General features: G+C 41.1%; 1 protein-coding gene across 5 annotated transcripts in view; it reads right to left on the bottom strand.

The window, feature by feature from the left end:
* Positions 1-22,622, bottom strand: part of THSD7B (thrombospondin type 1 domain containing 7B) — a 461,190-nt gene that overhangs the window by 137,462 nt on the left and 301,106 nt on the right. The gene's annotated exons all lie outside the window — the stretch shown is intronic.

Genomic DNA, 22,622 nt, shown 5'->3' with positions numbered 1-22,622 from the left:
AGCAGGGAAAGGCTTAATCACAGAATGGCCTGAGTAGTAGAGGACCACAGTGACCATCTGGTTTCATCCCCCCACTATGTTCAGGGCCACCAACCAACAGATCAGGCTGCCCTGAGACACGTCCAGCCTGGCTTTGAATGCCTGCAGGGATGGGATATCCACAAGTTCCTTGAGCAAACTGTTCCAGTGCGTCACCACCCTCTGTGTGAAAAACTTAATGCTGCAATTCAGATGGTTCTGCAATGCTACCTGTATGTTCAGGAAATTTATTTTTTTGCACAAGTGACTGCTGCAAAAATGCTGCATATTTAATGACAATTACCAGTTTGACATCAATATTTCTCCTTGTAGCACTTCAAATTATTCAGTGGAAATAATGAAGCCGTCATCTAAAATACTATACGTATCGTAAAATTTTATTTCCCACTTAAATCTCAGAGAAGAATGACAATAAACTTTGATTAAATACTTGCCTGTAACAGAATAAGATGTCAACAGGCAGTAGTAAATTCAGTGGAATTCATATTGACTGTGTGCCACTTTGCTAACGGCAACTGCATTCCGAGAGAGCTGTCTGCTGGCAGTATCTCGGCCAGGCATCTCATCAACTAACAACAACATTACGCTTAAAAGTAATAACACTCACTCTACAACAACAGGAAATATTGCTTATAACCATTTTCAATGTGTTCGTGCTGTAACAATGCCACTGATTCTCCTCCACTGGTTCTGGCAGCCCTGGAGATGAGTGAGGACATGCAGGGGCTGCCATGCCCAGACATCCCACATTCAAAGAAAGGCTGAGGAAACTGGGCTTGTTTAACTTGGAGAAGGTTCTGGGGAGACCTCATTGTGGCCTTCAAATAGTTGAGAAGAGAGTAAAAACAGGAAGGATAACGAGGGTGAATAGTGATAGGACAAGGGGGAATGGTTTTAAACTAAGACGGGAAAGTTTGGGTTAGATATCAGGAGGAAGTTTTTCACCCAGAGAGTGGTGACGCGCTGGAACAGGTTGCTCAAGGAGGCTGTGGATGCCCCATCCCTGCAGGCATTCAAGGCCAGGTTGGATGTGGCTCTGGGCAGTCTGGGCTGCTGGTTGGCAACTCTACATGTAGCAGGGGGTTGAAACTAGATGAGCATTGTGGTCCTTTTCAGCCCAGGCCATTCTGTGATTCTGTGATTGTATGATTTGCTGCCTTCAGCACTTCACTGAAGTTTGTGGCTTCTGGCTGACTTTTGCTAATGCTGGTCAATAGGTAAGAACAGCTTAGAAGAGCAGTGTCAGTTTGTCAAAGCAAGCAGTGGTGTATAGAATAAAATTAATTGCAGTGGTCCATCACTATTATCAGAGTCCCATAGCAGAAAGGACAAATGAAACGGCAATGAAGACAAATGGAGGTGAAGATCTATCATGAGAAAAGACGAAGGAGAGATGAAAAAACAGCTATTCATAATGAAAAAGAGGAAATAAGCACTAATGCAACCAGGATCATTTTGAGGAAGAAAACAAAACAAAACAAAAAACAAAAACAAAAACCAGATGATAGAATCGTGAAGGGTTTGAGTCAAAAGGCTTAGCTAAAATGCAATTATGAAAACCAATGCATTAGACTAGAGAAAAAACACTTCCAGCTGCATAATGCACAGGGAAGAAAAACAATAAAGTTTTGGGTAATAAGGATAAAGAGAAATAAAATAAAAAGGTACGAAAACAGAATCAGAATGCATTTGAAAACGAAACAATATGCCTGTAAATACATTATGAAGGCACTGCAAAATCAGCAGGCTGGCCCTCATCGCTGCACCACCACCAGCCCCTTACAGCTATGTGCAGCTGGGCTCCCTTATGACCATTACAGCACTTATGAGAAACAGATGAAGCGCAAGGAAAGATGAGCTATTTCTTCTTCTTTCCCACACTTGCTTCCACTGCAATTTGAACTGTTTATCCACAATTGTTTTTTCCCTTTTTGTTTATGTAAATATACCTAAGAAAATTGATTTGTGGCTCCAAGGAAGCTCCATGAAAGCAAGCCCTGGTGAGAGGCACTTCAGCGAGCAGCTGACAAGCCTGCAGAGAGCACCCCAGGTACACCACTATGTATGTATGCTACAGCAGCCACCAGTCTCAAAGTTACCAAATAATAGAGCTGCAAGAGTTCCCTCCACAGCGCACTGGCTCCAATGTATTTGCTACCTCATACACAAAGACAAGTAGTCATTTTTTAAAAACTGCTGTGCATTCACCTGCTGGGCTCGGGAATAAGAGCAGAAGAATTAATTCTATCTTGTGGTTGCACGTACAACTGCTCCTGAATTAAGAGAAATTGCTCACGTGGCACCTGAAGGTAAACATGAGCTTGCTGTATTCACAAAGAAGAGCACATAACTGCAAGTGGCTGTTCCTAATAATTGGTGTTCTGTTCCCTCCTTTTCTACCTCTCTCTCCTAATATATTTTTCTTTTCCTACTAATTATAAATGAACAAATCTACACAGGTGGGTTGATCAAGACTGATTACAATTAGGATTTATTGTTGGAATCGATGCTGTAGTATAACTGAAGCAGGTGTCCCTCTGCTTTCTTCCCAGTGTTGCTTTGTTCAAAATGCCAACCAATACAAAATAGCGCAGAAACCAATTATGCAAACAAGTCAAATGCCTTTAAATACTATAAATATAAGTGTGATTCCAAAACTTTAAGAAAAAAAAACAATTGAATTGACTTATTTATTCCAGTGGCGTATAGAGTCCACTTCATCTTAAGCACCTGTACAGCAGGACTTGTCAATTCAGGTATTCAGGCATTTCAATTTAGAATAAAGAAGGTAACATTTTATTCCCAATGGATCACAGCCAGAAATTTCTAAACACTCAGTTTCCACAGAATTCAGGTGCCATCTTCACACTTAAGACCCCCACAGAAAAACAAAACAACAAAAACCCAAACATATTACACAGGGCAAACTACAATAATGGTGCTCTCAAACAGCAAACAACCCAATAAAGAGAAGTCGTAAGAACATGGAAAAGAGCAATGCTTTTATACCTACTGTTTTGATTATGATTATTTTTTTGTTCTGATTATGTTCCCCATAAGAATGATGTACCTTGCTGGCACTTCATAGTCATCAAGGCTATGACTGACTATTATCCAAGCAATATTCCCAAATAAGAGTTAACAATTTGCCACACAGTGTGGAAACCTTATTCTCTTTTTCTCTTCTAGCCACAGAAATCAGCCCAAGAGGGAGTTTTAATCAACGTAAGACTGAAAAATTGTAAACAAGAGTGCAACAGAAATGGTTTATCTAAGCTGGCAAAAGACTTGTTTTCAGAGACAGTGAATGCTAATGATAATAAATAATTGCAAATACCATCTGGAATCTTTGAAAAACATCTTTCTCCAAGTCTGAAATTGAATCTCCACAGAAAGAGGATCAATGCAAAAGAAAATGGAAACAGTAAATTAAAATTAGATTTATGCCAACCCCTTAAAAATAAGTGCTCATTTAAAAGCAGTTAAGACAAAAATGTGCACTCAGTTCAGATGCAGAGTGTGGCCCAATCGCATACAGCCGCTCAGAGCTTCCACAATCCATCAGGCAGTGCTCAGAGCATGCAGGGCCAAATGCCAGGCTACATTTACTTTTATTAGTGCTACTAACAGTAGTAGTTCATTTTTCAAGTTTTGCCTCTAACCAACGCACCAAACTCAGAACACGCTGCATTCAAATATCCTGAATAGCTTTAAAAGCTCACACGAGAAGACATGCAGTAACACAGACTGACCACCAGCCCAGGGGCTCAATGAAGGACTGAAATCTGCTCTAGGCCAAAGCAACACATATCTCAAACCACTCAGCTTTGGAATAAAAGCTACTGCTGTACACACAGCTTTTGCCAGCTATCAAATTATATGTCTCAACTGCATAAGATAGTTTTCAGAAACATTAAGGTACTTCTAGCTAACCATACCTATGTTTGAACCATTTTCAAGTTGTACATTTTAGAAAAATAGGAGTGTTTAACCCCACTGTATTTTGTGTAGATCTTCCAGTACTTCAGATGGGGAGAAAACAAATACAGGAACCAATATAAATACTATTTTCTGTGCACTTTGCCCATGAGGTAGAACTTGAATCACATAATACATAACAAAACCTACATGTTTAGCCAGTACTGCATCACTCCTTTAGAGCCATTTACAGCGCATCTGGCCTCCAAACCTCTCCATTCTCTAAAAATGATAATACAGTGATGCTGATTACACTAACAAAAGCTTAGTCCTGTTTACACCTCCGCTGCAATGGCATCAATACAAGAATTTAAAGGCAGGATGTACTTATCATGACCTAAAATATGGAAGGGTTACTTAGAACTTTCTTGTTATTTCCTGTCTCTAGAAAACATACATAGATGTACGGTTGATAAGTGTTCTTGGCCTGAAGCTGGCTCTGTATCATGCAGCACTCTCCTCTACCTTCTTCTCAGTTGGCAAAACTATTTTTCATGGAAGTGCTCGCTCTTCCTCTACCATTCTGATGACACAACTGCTGCCACTGAGTACTGACAAAGCAAGATGGAGCATATTGGCAGCACTGGCCGACATTATCATACTCACTGTGAACTGGGGCACTGCCAGCAGAGCAGCACCCACCACAAGACAGATATCGTGTCCCCAAACCTCTCATACTGCCCACTGCATTCTTCAAGAGCACCAACAGTGCTGGACCAAGGCAGCTGACTCCAGAAGATGGCACGTGGAGCTGGACTACTCCAGCTGGCATTCCACCCACTGCTGGCTACGTTGCTGAAGCCAAAATGCGCGTGCATATCTACAGCCATTCACTTGTTTCAGACCAGACAGGTGGGGCTATAGGCTTGAAGACTGTGTTAAAATGACTTCCTAAAAGGGCTTATGCTGCAATCATCTGATCAGAATAGGCCCACTGCTTACAGAGGAAAAAAAAGCAAAGAAGATGATAAATGCACAGTAACTGGAGAAAACAGGAGAAAGAACTGACTTTGATGTCAAAAAGTGTTCAAAGTTGGGGTTCTCAAGGTGCTAAAGGCAGGCATATGTGTATATATAGTGTACCACTATGCTGGTACTTCAGAGCAGCAACAGCTGCTCTCTCAGTAAGCTTGAAGTGCTGACCTGGTCCTTGTTTAAGCTGCTCCACAGCAGAAAAAAAAAAGATGTATGAACTGTAAAGAGCCCAGATAGATTCCAACCAGTCAGCCCCTCCCAGGTTTTCTAGCTGTTGTTAGAGAAGTACTATTTTAACTTTGCTACTAGATTAAAGGAAAACACAGAATCAGTAAAGGGAATCAAATGAAGGCTTCCATCCCCCTTTCTAAACACTTGGAACTGTCAGGACTGTCAGGAGGCATTTGGGCACGCTTTTCAAATATAAGAACTGAAACAGAAAAACTAGAGAAAATCTGGACAAAATTCAGTTTTCTACAGCTAAATTTCTTTGCATGAAAAAAGCAATAACCCCTCAGCGACTTAGAAAATATTTCTGTTCTGATTATTCAGCTATTAAAATGGGAAAGTGCCATTTTATGACAATTGCTTTTGGCAGGAGATATTTTACACCGATATTCTCAAGGAATATGCACATAAGGAAGAACAATATTAAAACCTTCAGCGTTAATCTGTATTTTCAAAGCTAAGCACATTCTGACAAACCTTCTAATAGACAGTGTTCAAAATTCATAACGTATATGAGCATGATTACATTACTCTAATTTATTTTTTATCCTCTCATGCACAGCAATAAAATTTTACCTTTGAACTTATATTTATTACAACTTTTACTCAACGGAGGGCACGCAAGCACAGAAATACAATAAAGCTCTGCTAATTCCATACATTATTGAAATCCTAACGCTGCAAATGCTACCTTACTGTCTTCATGCATACTTAAAATTTCAATTCAGATGTTATTTCATTCAAAGGGCAACTTAAGCAACAGCAAATGCTTCTTTTAGGTTTGTGGATTAGTGTAGCAAAATGACATTTTATATACTTGGAGGAAAAGTAAGCGATACTTGTATTTGTTTAGGTGTTGCATGCGAAAATGTGATAGATGCTAAATAATTGAGTGCTCCATCCATCAGACTCCTAAGCACAACAAAAACATACAGCAGGGCATAACCTTTGCTTACCCCTCAGCAGCTGTAAACCAGGTCTAATTTCAAAGGTAAAAATCCCAATGGCTCCACCAAATGGGGAACCATACAGCCATGCTGCTTCAAACTACAGGAAAGACAAACAGGTGAAAGCATGGGATGACCTTAGCCAGCATGGAAAACTCAAAGTGCAACCCAGCGAACACCTGTGAGATGTGTGCAGAATGCAAGTCTCCACACATGTGTAAAGCCACCTGCTGTCAGATGGAATACTAGGGAGGAACCATGAAGAACAAGTGAAATCTAACCTTAAAACAATAAAGGTCATCATGTGACAGTAATGATACGCGGCCAATGAAAACATGACAACTGACAAACAAGACAAATCCTGAATGTCTCTTGACTTGGTTGACATAATACTGAGTGATATAGCAATACAAGTCAGTGAAGTGGCAGCTCCTGCAACTAAACACATGATGAAGTGTGAAAGTTGACTCAAACTACAACTGTAATATTGGCACAACTTTCTTTTTCTTCCAAAAGGTCACTTCACACATTAGCTCCAGCTTCATTGATCAGCAGCTGAGATAACTGCCGCTCACACGCGCCTCAGAGTCATTGGGAAAAAAGACAAGCAGATGACTTTCTGCATACCATGTCCTCATCACATTTCAGGTAATTGTTCAATCAAAGATAAGGCAAAAACAGGGAAAAGAAGCCTGCAGAATAGAATACTCTGAAAGTGTAACAGAAACAGCCACCTTTATATTTGGTATTGAGTGATCAAAAATGGTAGCTATTATTAGTGCTGAAATTACACATCTAGGACTCAGAACTGTGGTCTGCTTGCATGGAAACATGACCACACAATGCTTGATGCCTCCTGAGCCCAGAGGAGCAGATCTCCCATTCGTGGCCAGGCACTGAATGCCGAAGGACTGCACACCCAAACTGAAGTCAGTCTGCTGGAAAGCTGCTCAATTCCCACCATGTCTACATCTCTCACACAGGTTTCCTGGCCACGACTGAAGACTGAGCATGATACTTTCATACCTAAAAACGTTATTAAGGAGAATGAAACGAAAGTTCTCTGCTTGTGACTAATCAGCAGTCAGCACAGCCACCCAAGGCAGCTACAAGAAAGAAATGCAAACAAATATATTGACCCCATAGAGGTTTTTGGCCATGAAATACCCAAACAGGCTGGAGGAAGAACATTAAAAGCCAGGTCAAAACTCCAGCACATATAAGGAAGCTGCCACGCTGGAGGATTTCCCAGGGTTTTCTAAGACTTAGTGCAAGATGCCAAGCTCTCAGACTCAGCTGATGGCAGTCAGGTTCCTGAGCTACTCCGTGCCACAGTGCACCCAGCTGGAGAAGGGCAAAACTCACCTGCGTCTGACATCCTGCAACAAGCAGCAAAGCAGGGAGCAGGTCACCAAGGCAGCCAAAGCCACACACTGTGCTCTCTTAACATCATAAAGTAAGCAAACTGCTAAGGGATAAGGAAAAGAGCTCCTGTGCCAGAGAAACAATCAACATTTTGTCACAGCACAAAAAACTATTTCTAAATTTGGTCTTAACTACACTTGGTCTAGATAGGAATGGTGTGTTAAAATAAAGGGGCAAGGTTGCTTTGAAACTACGAAAGAAGAACAAGATTTTACTTGCTCTCAAGCAATTGAAATGTACTCTTCCACAGATGGAAGAGAGTTTAAAGTCACCTCAATGGCAGCACAACCTCCCAGTATACTGAAAGCCAGAAGGAAGTGCTGAATTAATACATATATGCTAACACACGCTCCCACAGCCATGAATGTTTAATCTCATTTTTCACTGACACTGTATCCAGTGGTTGCTACATGGTTTCGAAGCCTTGAGACAAGGGCAGAACCAGAGGAAAGCTCCTGTAAAACAGGGAATCACAGAAAAGCAGTCAGAGTGAAATGTCTCCAGAGAAAGCCAGGAGCACAGCAGTATCGGCGCATCAGGCAAGGCAGCTCTTGTTAACATCTGGACAAGGATGGAGGGCGGAGGGAAGGAAGTCAATGTGAGCACCAGGGAAGCCTGCTCTAACCTTCACTAATCGTGGGGCTGCATTTTGAAGATGTCTGAATGCTTCCTATCAATATATAAGCTTATAATGTATACACTTACTGTGTATACAGAGAGGCAAACAAAATGAGTTTTCAGAGAGCATGTAATACTGGCTGAACACACAAGATAAGTTATTACGTACTAACCATCTGATGGAAAAAGGAACTTTACACATTGTGTAGGGGGCTCGCCCATATATCTTAATGCTCTAGACTATGACAAATGATTGGATAACAACTCTTACTCCCTTTGTCATCATCCATCTTCTTAGGAGGCTTATTTCCTCAAATCCTGATGATGAACCTCTGTAGTCACTTATCTGAGCAGTGAAAATTTATTGCCTTTACTAGAAAATGAAATTCTCCTCCGAGAGAAATGGAATGGACACAAAAGGGCAAATTTCCACCCTGATGTACACGGACGTATTTCCTCTCTCTTTATTAGGAACTATACACATTTATCCTGTCACGATTTTGACCAAAGGGTATCTCCTGTGTTAATAAGAGTGGCTAATTTCCAATTAAAAAAAAAAAGACTACAGATCACAGAGATGCCCTAATGAGAAAAATGATGAGCCCCCATAGTAATCCTGCCTTGACTGCACATATTTAACAGGGCTGCCAAAGCAGTCTCCAAAATACTCACTAATTACTTTGGACTGCCTCCAGCCCCTGTCACTGGCAGAGAACAGGAGAACTTTGCAAGGAGCAGCCCACCGAGCATTCAAAGATGATACTGTTATTTTGAGAAAGGATTGAATGAGTCAAGAGATGAACAAAGTTCCATGGACAGAGAATACTGCCAGATTCTGTGGCCTCCATGAGCAGCTGCACAATAACTCTCCAGCAAAGACAGGAGCAGACCGAAAACCAGTAAGATGCAGAAGCGCAGAACAGCCAGCAAACTTTGCAACACTCGTTTCTGACTTAAGCATTAGCTATGCTCAGCGGTTATTGGGACACATATAAGAGACTGAGATGTAAAAAGAATTTGACTCTTTTAGATTTTCAGTGAACACAGCTGAAAGAGTGCATACATGCTTTTTTTGTGTGTGTGTTCAACGGCAAGAGTTTCTACTCACAAGAGAGACTTCTCCCAATTCAGAGAGCCCATGAATTAGTACCATGGGGTGTAACTGAGGGGTCCGTAAGGACTTCACTGAAAAAAACACATTCCTGCTTCTGCCCCATCAGCTGTGAGAACCAGCAAACCTGTAAAAGTCACACGTGACTCAGAAGAAACAGTACAAAGAAGTGTCATTCAAGACTTCATATCAAGTTGCACAGTTAGCCATTAATTACCTTGGAGTTACAACATCCATTCCAGCTCTACAGTACAAAAAGGGCTGAAAGAACTGCAGGTGCCCCAAATGACACCATAAATATTGATCGCAGTGCTGTTCCTCTTCATTAGCCATGAAGAGAGCAATGTTTCTCAAGGGAGAGGAAAAAGCATATCCAATTTTAATCAAACTGCTGTACTAAAATGCAAACCTCATGGAATATTATTTTAATTATTGCTCTGTACTCATGCCAAGTGCAACCTATAATAAAAAAAAATGGAGATGTTCCTGGATGGAAAGACAAAACGTCAAGCTACCAGGCAGGTACACCATGTGAAGGAGCACTGTGTAACAATACCCAAGTGAGCACTGCAACTACTAACAGCAGTTTTCCAGCCCAACGCCTCACCCTGGGCTCATTAGCCCAGCAGAGAGATGAGAAACACAGTTCATTAACCACCTCCAACTCCGTGCTGCCACAGCTATAGTCTTCCTGAGATCCAAGCTGGTCATGGCAATGGAGAGGCCATACAGGCTTATTAGCTTATTCAGATCTACCTATGTAGTAGAGTACATAAATCCTAAACCATTTAACCTTCAAAATATATGTCTGGGAAGACTGCCAGTGAATATTTGAAAAGGATTACAGGAATTGTGTTAGTTGTCACAGAAAATGAAAATACGAATTTCAATAGAAACTCTATGGAAGGGGGAGTTTTTTCCCCCAAAATCTGTTAGTCTAGCAGCCACATTGAATGAAGGGAGAATTGTACAACCAGCTCAGACAACACAGGGTGAGCTGAAATACTTTAAAAGCAACATTTTTATCTACTGGAATAAAACACTTTCCCTTTTAATTTTACTTTTTTTTTTTCCACTTTAATCAGAGTATAACCTCATTAAATGACAGTGTGCGAAAAGAACATATAAACTAGAAAGAAAAAATAAAAACTTTCTGAATAAATTAATGTTTATTGCTTTTAGACTTTGATATTCTGGTCTTTTCTACTTAAATGCAGTTTAAATGTATTACTTGCCACGGCCTTTACGTTAAACCCAGAAAGTCTGCAATTTGTGATAAAATTCCTTATCTCTCTCTTTCTGAACCTACGCAAAGATCCAAGGTTAATTTGCAGATAATATTTCTTCATGAAATAATTATCTTAGTCTATAGTGGTTAAAATAGCTAAATTTGAAAGAGAGATATGTAAAAATGAAGCTGTTGCTACTGCTGGAAGGAAGCTGCCTCCCCCAGTGGGGCCAAAGCCTGGCTCAGGGTACCACCAGGCACTGCGCATTCTCCTCACCCTGGCAGTAAACACAGTGCCAACCTGGGTGCTGGATACAGACCTCTGCAGTGAGATGCAGAATGGGATCTGGCCTTGCGTGGCTTCATCCTCCAAGCCTTCACATACCAGCAGAGAGGTGACCTCCCCCAGGTAGGAGCCCCTAACACTCTACCAACAGAGCTATGTGACCACACCACAGCTTTGGGTGGCCCCAACTCAGCAATGTCACAGCAAGCCACGGGCACCAGGAGCCTACCGCAACCCCAGAAGTGCCTGTAGGGACAGCACAATGTGGCAAGTGTCCTCTTATTGCACACTGGAGACTCCAGCCCACATCACACCAGCCCTGTTCTCTCAAATCCCAAAGGTAGCAGCAGCACTTTTCCTCCAGGAGTCTCAGAAGGACAAAGAAAGGGATGGCAAAGGCAACCAGAAGGCCACGTGTGCTCCTCTTACAGGCTTCTGCCCCCCTAAGGTCTCATCTGCCTTCCCATCACATCATTTGTCACCTCAGTTTATTTCTTCCTTCCCAAGGAAAGCTTAATCTGACCAAGACGCTTTCTATTTTTTTCCTCTCCTTATTCCTGAGCCTTTTCCAAACCCAGCTCTGTCTCATTATGACTCTATTGCCCACTGAAGAATCACTTTCTTCAGCCATTCTTTCTCATCCTTCTAATTTTACCAAACACCCTCCCATTAAACTATACAAATATATTCATTCAGTAAATATCCCATTAACCAGGCCAGCATACAGTATTCACAACTTATTACAGAGCAACACCAAATCAGTCACTGAAGCAATTATGCAATTGTACAGCAGACAACTCACTTTAATCTTAATATGGTGATGAAGATGTACGTGTCAACGTTCATTCACATGACTCATTCATTTCCAAGCACTGTACACCATTTGTTTTGCCATCAGTTCCGCAGCACTGCTGTGTACCCTGATCTGTAAGCTATGCCAAGTGCCAGCAAATACCAGCTCAGTACTTCACCCCTTATGTAAGTGATTTTGTTACTGAATCTAAAGGTGATTCTGAGCTTGCATCTCCCAGGAGAGAGGGAGCAAAAGCCAGGCTAGATATCAGAATGAAACCCTCAACAAGCATTTTTATCACAAAATGATATTAAAGAAATAAAGATGCTTTCAGAACTATTAAAATAGATGACTGTAGAGAACAGGAATCATAGGTAAGATTATGGGATGCCACAGCTCCCACAGAGGAAGAAAAAAAGGGGCTTTAGAATCACAGCCTTATTTGAAGGCATTCATTTATTTAAGCGCCTTGGGAAAACAGGTTGCCATTTAATATTAACAAACAGGAATATGCTCCGTCAACTACATGCAGTACCACAGACATTTTGAAGAGCTAAATAAATAATGTATTAGAAAACTGAGCTGAGCCTGAATTAATACAGACTCCTATGATATAAAGGAATGGCAGTGGTGGAATTACTTTCTTGGGATTTAAGTCCTATACACAGTATTAAAAGTAAAGGCGTTAAGATACTTATTGATAGGCAAGAAACTGTTACCCTTAGATCTATGCATGCCCTGGGAGCACTCCATTAAATTTACAGTCTCAGAGAGTTTGCAACACAGTTATACCAAACCAGTCAGCTTTATTTGTAAACAACATCAACAAAAGCAAACTGCCCTCCCAACTGCAGTCTCTTTTGGTACAGTACTGAGCACACAACAAAACAGTGCTGACTAAGCACTGAACTTGGGCAACCTGGTGAAACTGGGGGAAATTCTTGCTGCATTTAGTGGGAATTTTACATCTGGCAGGAAAACTGGAATTGGAACTCACAGAATCATCTTGGTTTCAACAAAGTAGGATGGGCAGCCATGTTCTGCCTGCCATCTGCCTCCAATATTGTTCCGAAACAAGGCCCTCTTCAAACTATACCTCCCTCCCACTGGTCATAATGCCTGAATCTCCCCAGACATCCTAGCCACAAGACCAAAGCACAGAACCAATTTAGCAGGATTGGTTTTTCCTCCTTGGTGATACAAAAGGAAGAAGCAATGCTTTCTGCTCGCACAGCGCTGACCCAGCACACACCTTGTTTGTCCTTGTTTCTGTTTCTGGGCTTGGTGATTGCTCGATCAGTGTGAAGGCTCATATGGCAACAAGAGCAGACACCCGATGGCAAAGCACAGACACAACTCCCAGCAAGGAACTACACAAATTCATGCTTACCAGCCCAATCCCACATCTCAGTTTGAATTCTATGGGGGGAAGGCAGAGAAGAAAAGGGAAAAAATAAAAAAGGATCTGCTTTATGAGCCACACTGTATTAAAAGCATACAATGTGAGAGGAACAGGCTTCAAAACTGGAAAACGCTCTTGCATTTGTCAGCTGCCTAAAGATAAAACCCTAACTGGTTGTTTACTTGAAAAGGAGTTATGAAAAACCTTTTCCCGTTACTTGTCTAATTCTTCCTAACAAAAGCAGTTCCCAATATGAGACAACTGCAGACGTGTTTCATACAGGCAGAAAACAAGATGAACACCGAACAATGGACTTTTAAATTGTTCTCAATCTCCTCGAAGATTGAATCTCCCCCAATTCACTAATTTACATTCACTCCAGCACTTCACAAAAGCTCCCTTTTCTTAAATATGAGATTCAATTCACAGATAAACAAGAGCGATAATGCAATCTATACTTAAAATAATAACCTGGCGCCCAAGTTTTGGCAGAATTAGGAGTCCTCCCTTTTCTCTGTCCGGTCTTAGTCTATTACTTCTTGTTACTACTTCAGAGCTCAGTGCTGCAGTCAAAGTCCACTGATCTCTTGTGTTTCTACACAAACAAGAATCCATGTGAGGAGCCCTGAAACTCAATGGGAATTTGACCCAGAAAAGAACAGTAGAGAGCATTTACGAGCTGCACATCACAGTCATTTCCCCCTTTCTGCAATTTCTCTACCATTTCAGCACATCCTTTTCATTACTACCACTGGACTAAACATGAACTGTTTCTTAATGAAGAGTCTTGGCACTACAATATTTAACTGGAATTAAGAGGAAGATTTACCTTAATAAAATGACAGACTAACACGTGGATGAGCCAATCTCTGCAGTGCAGCCCAGCCCAAAATTTCCACGTTCTGAACTCCTAATTAAAGTTTATCCTAACTTTGTATTTTAAGGGAGGAACCTTCCCCCCTGGCATCCATTAACCTCAAAACAAGGAATTAAATTTGTTTTTCATCAACTCTGCTTCATAAACAGAGAGAAACTTTAAGAAAGGGCAGCGCTAATTTTCACTCAAGCGCTGTATGAAGGCAGCTCCAATCATTTCTGCACCGCACAGAGCACCAAAGGAATTTCAGCTACAGAAAAAGCCTTCTGTAGGGCCACCCAGCAGGAAAGGATTAAATTACACAAAGGGCACCTCTTTCTCCTCCACAGAAAGGTCTGTGGTCAGAGATCAATGTGAGAAACTGTCTATTTAAGCTGTACTCAAATTATTTCCTTCCACGAGCACTGCAAGAAGCTTGCTGCTGATCCCCGTGGCAGAGCAATACCACCACCAGATCCCAGGCTGTCTTCCATTGCCATGGGTTGTACGGTAGCTTGGATTCCAGCCTACCAGACCTCATGTACAGAATGCAATAAAACACCAGCAATTTCTTTAACCCTAATGACCTTCTGCTTAATTTAAATCCATTACACTGTTTGCAGTATTTCTCTTGGGAAAGAAGGTCCCAGCTAAAATAATTTGAACCGAGAACTGGACAATTTTCTGTCTATTAAGAAGAAGAAATCAGTATCAACTACGTTAAAAGCAGTCTTCTGTGTGTTAGCCTGGCTTCCTAAGGAAATCACAATACGCTATCATGCTCTTATTGAAACCAGTCACTGATGTAAACCAAAATTGACGCAAGGTTGGTTCCTTAAAGATTTACATGTCTACTTGATCTAGAAGCAGCCTGATGGAAAAAGTCACAGATTATTTGCCATCACTTAGGGAAAGTTATCCAGCCTGCTTTCTTCATTGGCCAGACACGGGCTGGTCAAAGCCCAGCACCCAGAGCTTGGTATGCATCCAGCATCTGGTCTGCCCTATGGGATGTATGGGGAACGCAGAGAGGAGCAGAGCTGTGGGGCAGGAAGCTGAGCACATGCAGACAAAGACCGCATCATCACCAAGGGAAGATAAAAGCTGCAAGTACAGAGAACAGGAATCCCTCCTGGCTCACTCCGATTCTTTTTTCAGAAGGTATTTTGATAACACTTCTGCAAATGATCTCCTGCCTTTTCAACATGAAGGGATCAGAACAGCTGCTTAAATGAAAGGTTCATGTCTGCACAATCTGTGCTGGGTTTTCTCACAATTTAGCTGCAGGATCCTTCAGAAAAAATGGTTGGAATGGTGTCATATACACATGCTGTAATATCTGGTTAAAAAGAGAAATGGCTTAAGGACAGTGTAAATGCAAGGAGCTTTGAATTCATGTATCCCAAGGGGCTATTATAGACAGGAGACCAAAGCTCAAGGAAGTTTTGTGATTTGCCCCATGTCACAACTATGCAAAGAGGCTCTGAACGCACCACATCAAAACCGGGCCAAAAGATAACTCATGAGCATTATGAATAGCCACTGGTTGTTTTCAGAGGATACATTTCTAGGAATCGAAATGAACAGAGGTGTGACTAGAGCACAAAATGCCTTAGCAACTCCACTTGGGATAAGAAGCATAAAAAGATGCCAGAAAGCATCCCCATTTATATTCCTTAAAATTGTGAGCTTTGTGCTCTGTGTATAAGAGACAACGCAGGTGTTACCAGTAATGTACAAGAAGTGAAGAAAATACTTTATATATGTTAAATGCTTCTTTCCTTGCTAAAATGGCAGTGAAATCATTAGGAACTCATTAGGAACCTGTTTAGTCCCCAGATTCAGAATATTTACAGATGAGGTTCACACCTTCACTCTCAAATCCCCCACCCACTCCTATGGTAACTTCACTCCCTGCTGGGTCGCAGATCTAGAATCCATAAACAGATGCACGGTTATAAAATACAATACAGGAACCCTATTTCAGTCCATTTCACTCTTTCAAGAAATAGTTAATTTTAGTTATATTTGTACTAATATAGAGCATTATAAAAATTAATCCTTCCATCCAGCTTCTTCAATCCTCTCACACCAGTGTTACAGACTGCAGGTCACCCGCACACACCATGCTCTTTAGGTAACCTTTACCACAAACTCAGATCAACTTATGTCAGCCTCATCCTATAACATTTAAAGCACAAAAGGGCAATAAAAATCTTGCGGTAATGAGTAATGTTTATGTTTTTCTTAATGTTACAATTTCCATTTCTGAAACAGTGACCTGAAACCTTTGTTCCTATTCTACAGGTGTTAGAAGCTCAAGTTAATTAAAAAAAAAAAAAAGGAAGAAAAGCAGCGCCTGCTGTTCCCACTCATGAATTCAAGCAGGAAATCCATCTCCTCTCTGCTGCTACAACCATAGGGAAGAAATGGCCTTTGTCCACACCATTTTAACACCCTTCTGAAGTCTTAAAAAACATCTTTTGGAGACATTATGTATGAAAAAAGAGCAGCAGATACTGAAAAGAATAGTGTTTATGCGTAGAAATTCATCTGAGGGCACTCAGCACTACACCACAAGCTCACACTTACCTTAGCTGACACTGAGAAACTATTTTCACAGGTAACTGTAATTCTTTACATTGACAAGCACAGGGAGGATGAAAGCTGTCCGTATCCCCAATCAACTCGACTGGTATCTGTGTCTGCTGACTCTACAGAGCTGAAATCGCCTCTGGATACTGATTATAGCTGCCTTCTGGGTGACTGACACAAATCATGCTGCCAGGATTTGCAAGGCACAGCCGCAGTTCAGTTGGAAATTGTACAACATGTGTGCATTTAAGGGCAAAGGAAATTAATATCTGAGTTTATCCTCTAGATTTAAGACCATAGCCTAACCCCCCCAGCTTTCTACCCTTAAACATCATACCCTGTATCATAGCACAATGTGCCTGACTCTCACACACATATCTATGCAAATTCAGCTACAGCAAGAATTGTATATATAGACATCTGAGTTTCTATCTTCCTTGACTTGTGAGCCATACGGTTGCTGCAGTCTTGAATGAATTTTAAAAGTCTTGGTGTGACTAAGCAAAGAAAGTTCTTCCTTTTAGCAGCTTTCCCTAAAATTAACCTAAAAACGATCTTCCTTTTCTTTTGTGGACATCAGCCTGAGTAGGGGTTGCAAAAGCAGTAAATTCACTGGACTCCATGAAGGTGTCTGTCCTCAAACCGTTGATGCACCTTTCCTGGATCAGTTCACTGAATTTTGTCTTTTTAAATGATTCCTGTAGGAGATGTTAAACATTTGGCGATGACTCAGCTTCAGAAAGGTAAGATCTAACATAGGGAACTACATCTCCACCAGGCTCATAAACCAGTCTGCCCAGAGAGCACATCAATCTTAATTACTACCAAAGAAAACCCCCCCACACACACAAAAAAAAAAAGTTTCAAATCTAGTGAACAAGCCACACATCATTCAAGGAGACTTCTGAAACACTCACGACACTCATCAGCCTTACTGCTACACTGTAACATGCTCCTTCCACCATGGTTTGCAACGTGAGCAGCACAAGATCCTATTTAGTGGCCACAAGGATTTGGGTTTCCACTTGCTAGAAGATTACTGTTTGGGGATCAGCAGCTCCAATGACAGGGTTTGGCAGGGTACGCCCACAACCAAAGAGGAGAAATGAGTGGACTTATATGCATGAGTCTTAGCCCTAAACAGGACCACCCAAAATCCAAACCCCACATCCGAGAGCATTGTTCAAACACTCCCTGAGCCCCAGCAGCTCAGGGCCATGCCCACTGCTCTCTAGGGCAGAACCTTCCCCTCATCCTCACCTGGCCCTTCTCAATACAGCTCCATGCTGTTCCACTGGGCCCTGTCACTATCATCAGAGAGATCAGCACAGTATAGTCCATAAAGCACAGGTACTACTCAGACCTCACTCTGCAAGTTCTGTGATGCTAAAGCTGACAACACACAGATTTGAGCAAAGCAGTATATAGCTCCATCTTCCTGAATGTCAAAGATCTAAAAAACCAAGACTAAATAGTCCCTAACCCACAGACTGAGCTCTGTAACGTTTAGCTGTACATCATTCACTCATTTACTCCCTAGAAGCGCACTCTCCACCTGCCCCATCTTCAAGTCAGAGACTTCCCATGCCTGCCCAGTGCACAAACACGTCTGGGAAAAAGCACCATAAAAATGATTTTCCCTCCTCCGTGTATTAAGGTCAGATTAAAGACAGGTTAAAAGTTAAAGACTTGGATTTCTGAAATTCATGTTAAGCCAGAGCTTTTCAGACAGCTTCATGTGCTGAACCAGGAACGAAGTGAGATGCCTCCTGTCCCAGCAGTGCCTTCCGAAGGCTGCAAGCCAAGCTCTTGTGGATGTGCCAGCTGATGTTGTGTGACACCACTTGCCAAGCAGCACACACATTGTAAGCTATCTTCTTGGACAACGACTCCTGGGGAACAAAGGATGCGACACAGTCAGACTGACACAGTCTGAACTCAGCGATATTAATGTTCTACCCCCAAGGAGACTCCAAGCATCCTTAGGTGCAGTGTTTCACTGGCAGGCTGTGGCAGAACATAATACTGGACCTTAAAATAACACTGCTTTGATTACTTTACTTCTACTTCCCTTTACTCTTCACTTGAATTCCAACAGGATTTCAGTGTCTGCTCTGTCAATAGAGCTGTGTGAATAATGGATTTCTATTTGGGCACAGAACCAAGGAAAAAAAAAAAAAAAAAAAAAAAAAAGAAGGAAAGAAAACCTCTGTTTTATGTAGTCTGAAAAGACAGTAGGGGAGGATTTAAGAAAAAATAATTTCAAGATAAAGCAAAATGTTTACTCTAAAAGGAATATTTTGCTTTTGTATTATTCTCCTTTTCAAATATTTTGATTTTATTATTTTGCTTCAGACTTGGTCTATTTCATCACAAGAAAGCAAACACTAAACAGCTCATTTAAAAGAGTTGAAGGAAAACATCCTGACTCTCTGAAAAACTGTTTTCCAGTTTTACAAATAAAAACCCTTCAAGTTTGGGAACATACTCATTTCACCCCAACGTGCACCTTTTTTCAGTAAACTTAATAATGTTTAAGTAATAAAAATATCTATTCCCAACTCAACATGTGCCACATTCTGGATAGTGACTCCCTAGAATCGAAGAGATCATATCGCTAAACAGCAAGACAACTGCTGTATGTCAGACTTCTAGCAGAACTGCCAGGACAGCAGCAGAAGTTGAACAAAGGTTTTCTGATCAAAAGCTCCAGCAGTAGGTTTGAAAGGCTGGTGAGCATGCTTCCTCTGGGGATTTCTTCCATTCATCAGCAATTGGCCATCTCACCTGACTTACTCAAGGATCTCACCACCAAGACAGCTATGTGTTGGATAGGGCTGAGAAGGGTGCAGAAATATCCCGTGCCTGGGAGCATCCAGGTGAGGCAGAAGAGGGTGGTTTTGTGACTGAGACCAGGAACTTCCATTTGGGTGCCACTTAAAATTGCCTGCAACTTTAATTCCAGAAAACAAAGTAAGCCTGACACCCAAGCTGAGAGCATTGAAAGGAATGGCAATGCTCAGTAGTTCCAAAGAGCTTAATCCTTCCTTCTAATCTAAATTAAATTTCCTTTATTAGATTTATTAGCTAGGAGTAAAACAACCTTAATCAAGTAAAATCAGACTACCTTTGTGTTAAACTTTGTTGATGATCTGCTAATTAAAACAATGAATGCTTTACATATAAACTGCTCCATATTTTTTGTTATTTAGACATGAGGTTGTTTGCTGTTACAGAGATAGTGAATTGTTACAAATTGTTCTACTGTTAGTTATCAGAACACAAATATGAAAACTAATAAATGCTGACATGGGAATTACAACCAAATAGATCCTGAATAACAACACTCTGCAATTCATTCAGCAGCACTGCTAATAGTTGAGATTTGGCTTGCCATACTGTTAAGAAACATCTTTTAAATGCTTGAAAAATGAATTATTAATTTTCATGAGCACAGCTGTTATTTCATGAAAACCATTGCAATTTCTTTCACACGTGTTCTCAGTGCAGTCAGGGCACACTCCTCACCAGAAACACCCTTCCATACACAACAGATTGGTTCTACATTTGTCTTGTTTCAGTCTACTTCTGTATTATTAATATTCTCATACAGGCATGGAAAACAATTTCTGTATCAGACTGGACCCAACAATGAGATGTTAATCCCAGTTGTCTGTTTAAGCATCTAAACCAAAAGACTGGAAAACTATGAAGGTACACCAGCTCCTGTCTGCGCTGAACTTCTACCTGCCTACCCTGGGCCAAGTCCTGCTGTCAATATTACCATCAGTCTTTTATACACTGCTACAACCTCAGATTCCCTTCTGCCTTAATGTACAAGATATGCATGCAGCTACAGCAGAGAAATAAGGAGCAGAACATACAAAAAATTATATCAGTCGCTGTCTTCACAAAATGAAACAATGTATTTTGGCTGCTGTTCAACTGCATTATAAAATGAGATAGTTTGACCATGTTTGTGGTTTTGTATCCACTGAGCAACAACATTTAAAGGGAGCAATTGAACTGGAAAGATTTCATGTTTTTTTTTCATCTAGTCAATGCACAGTAATGTTTGTCAGTTCTAATCAAGACTGCCCAAATGCAAATGTCAAATACTTGCAACACTCTGATCAAGAATACATTACAAACAGGAGATTATGCAATTCCTTGTTGATCAAATTAAAATAACTCTGAGAAAAATCAGTAACCATTCTTGTGTTGTTTGTAAATATAAAGAAAGTTCTTAAATACATTCTGCCTGGTACTGATCTAACTTCCAGTTCCATCATCCATTTTCCTGTACTATTCTTTTGGTTGTGCCGAATTCCCCAAAGCACCCAGTGCCCATTGCTAGCTAAACTCATGGAGGCCCTTGCACTGTGCACTCCCCACACACTGGGGTGATCAGTAACAGTACAGACAAGGGGCAGTGCCTCGTTCACTTGTATCTTCAGCTACATACGTCAGAGATAAGATACAATTCCAAGCCCCACTGTGCTGGAGGTAAGTTTAGACCAATCAACAAAATCCTGTGCTATGGGAGATAGGAGTGAAAAACACTCTTACCACAGCAAGCAAGGTAATTAAAGTTCATTTTTGGCAAGGGAAGAATTGGTCTTATCATGAAAAAGGCCTCATGCTGAGGGGAGCAGCATGCAACAGCAGAGCATCACACCACACAGCACAAGCTACTGGAGGATGTGGGATCACAGCCACACTGAAAATGGTGGGAGAGGAGGAGATGGGCAAGGGTAGGAAATCATGATGCCAACCTGCACTGTGGTAGGGCTGACAGAAGCAGGGCTGATGCATTTCCTGCTTTCAAAATCTAAAGTAGAGGTGAACTAACACTCTGCAACAAGAGCAAGAGAGCACCATGCCAACAAGTCTGAAATTTATATGAAAAGGAAGACATCTTGCAGGGAGGGATACAAAGAAGAACCTAAGTACTCTAATCAACATACTGCAGGCTCTAATTAACTTTGTTGTTAAGATGAGATACATTTGATTTTGCCATTTAAAGTGGTCCAAGAAGTGTTGTGTGTTTTTTTAATCTCCTTAGGCATACAGTGGGAATACTGAGCAGCCATATTAGGCATGGCTGACAGTGGATAAATGACTGAATCTTTGTATACAGCACTGAATTCTACAAGAGCTACTTAAATAAACGAAAATACCAACACACAAAACAGCTACTCTAAATGCTTTCAGCAGGGCGGCTACTTGCATTGAATTTAAACTTCTATATAAATGCTAAACATGAGTACAGGTCTTAAGCTATTTTACCCATAACTGATTTGTCTCGACTTCACATTTCCTCCTGTTGGCTTTCCCCTACCAATTGGTCAGCTGCTCCAACCAGAACACTTCACGCAGCTCTTGCTGCTTACTCCAGCTTTCATTCAAGAAAATATGTCATGCATTGCAGTGGGAATCTTGCTAGGAGAACATTATAGAAGGAACAAAGGTTACAAAGAAAGCAATTAATATTACTGGAGTAACAGAAGAAGCAAGTTGACTTTTTCCAACCTTGACTTCAAGGATTCTGCCAGTCTTACCCCACTAAATAAAGAATTCAGAAAAGCTTTAAAATATTATTAACCACTGCTTCTAGTCCATCCTGTGAAGCCTTCTCAATTAGAACAGACAATGATCACATATAGTGACAATCTCACAGCGCTGCTTTTTGGAAACTACAACATGCAGAGAATAATGGAAATGAAAAACACAGTTACAATATGCTTTTGAGCAATTAAATGATGAAGAGACACTTCAAAGGCATCGCTTCTTAAAGATCATAGCCATGGAGAACAGTTTGATCAGACACAGAGCATCTGCCACACTATATTGTATCCTCACAAGTCTCAAGTTGGGGCACCGAAATGGATCTTGGCACAGCTTTAACATGGTGCTCCTCAGCAATACAGGGTTCCATCTGCACACACCACGTTACAACTGGACTTACACAGTTAAAATCACACATCTAAGAGACCACTCAGTTCAAAGACTGATCTCTTCTCTCTAGTCTATTCTGCCTAGGTAATTTTTATAAGAGTTGAAGATCTTTTCCCCATTTCCACAAACCTGGGAGAAAACTACATATTTCTGCTGCATTTCAGAAGGATCTTTACTCGAGAT

This window comes from Coturnix japonica, chromosome 7 (genome assembly GCF_001577835.2).
Source record: "Coturnix japonica isolate 7356 chromosome 7, Coturnix japonica 2.1, whole genome shotgun sequence".
Lineage (NCBI taxonomy): Eukaryota > Metazoa > Chordata > Aves > Galliformes > Phasianidae > Coturnix > Coturnix japonica.
The sequence above is the reverse complement of the archived record's forward strand: the minus strand, read 5'-3'. Positions and strand labels throughout refer to the sequence as shown.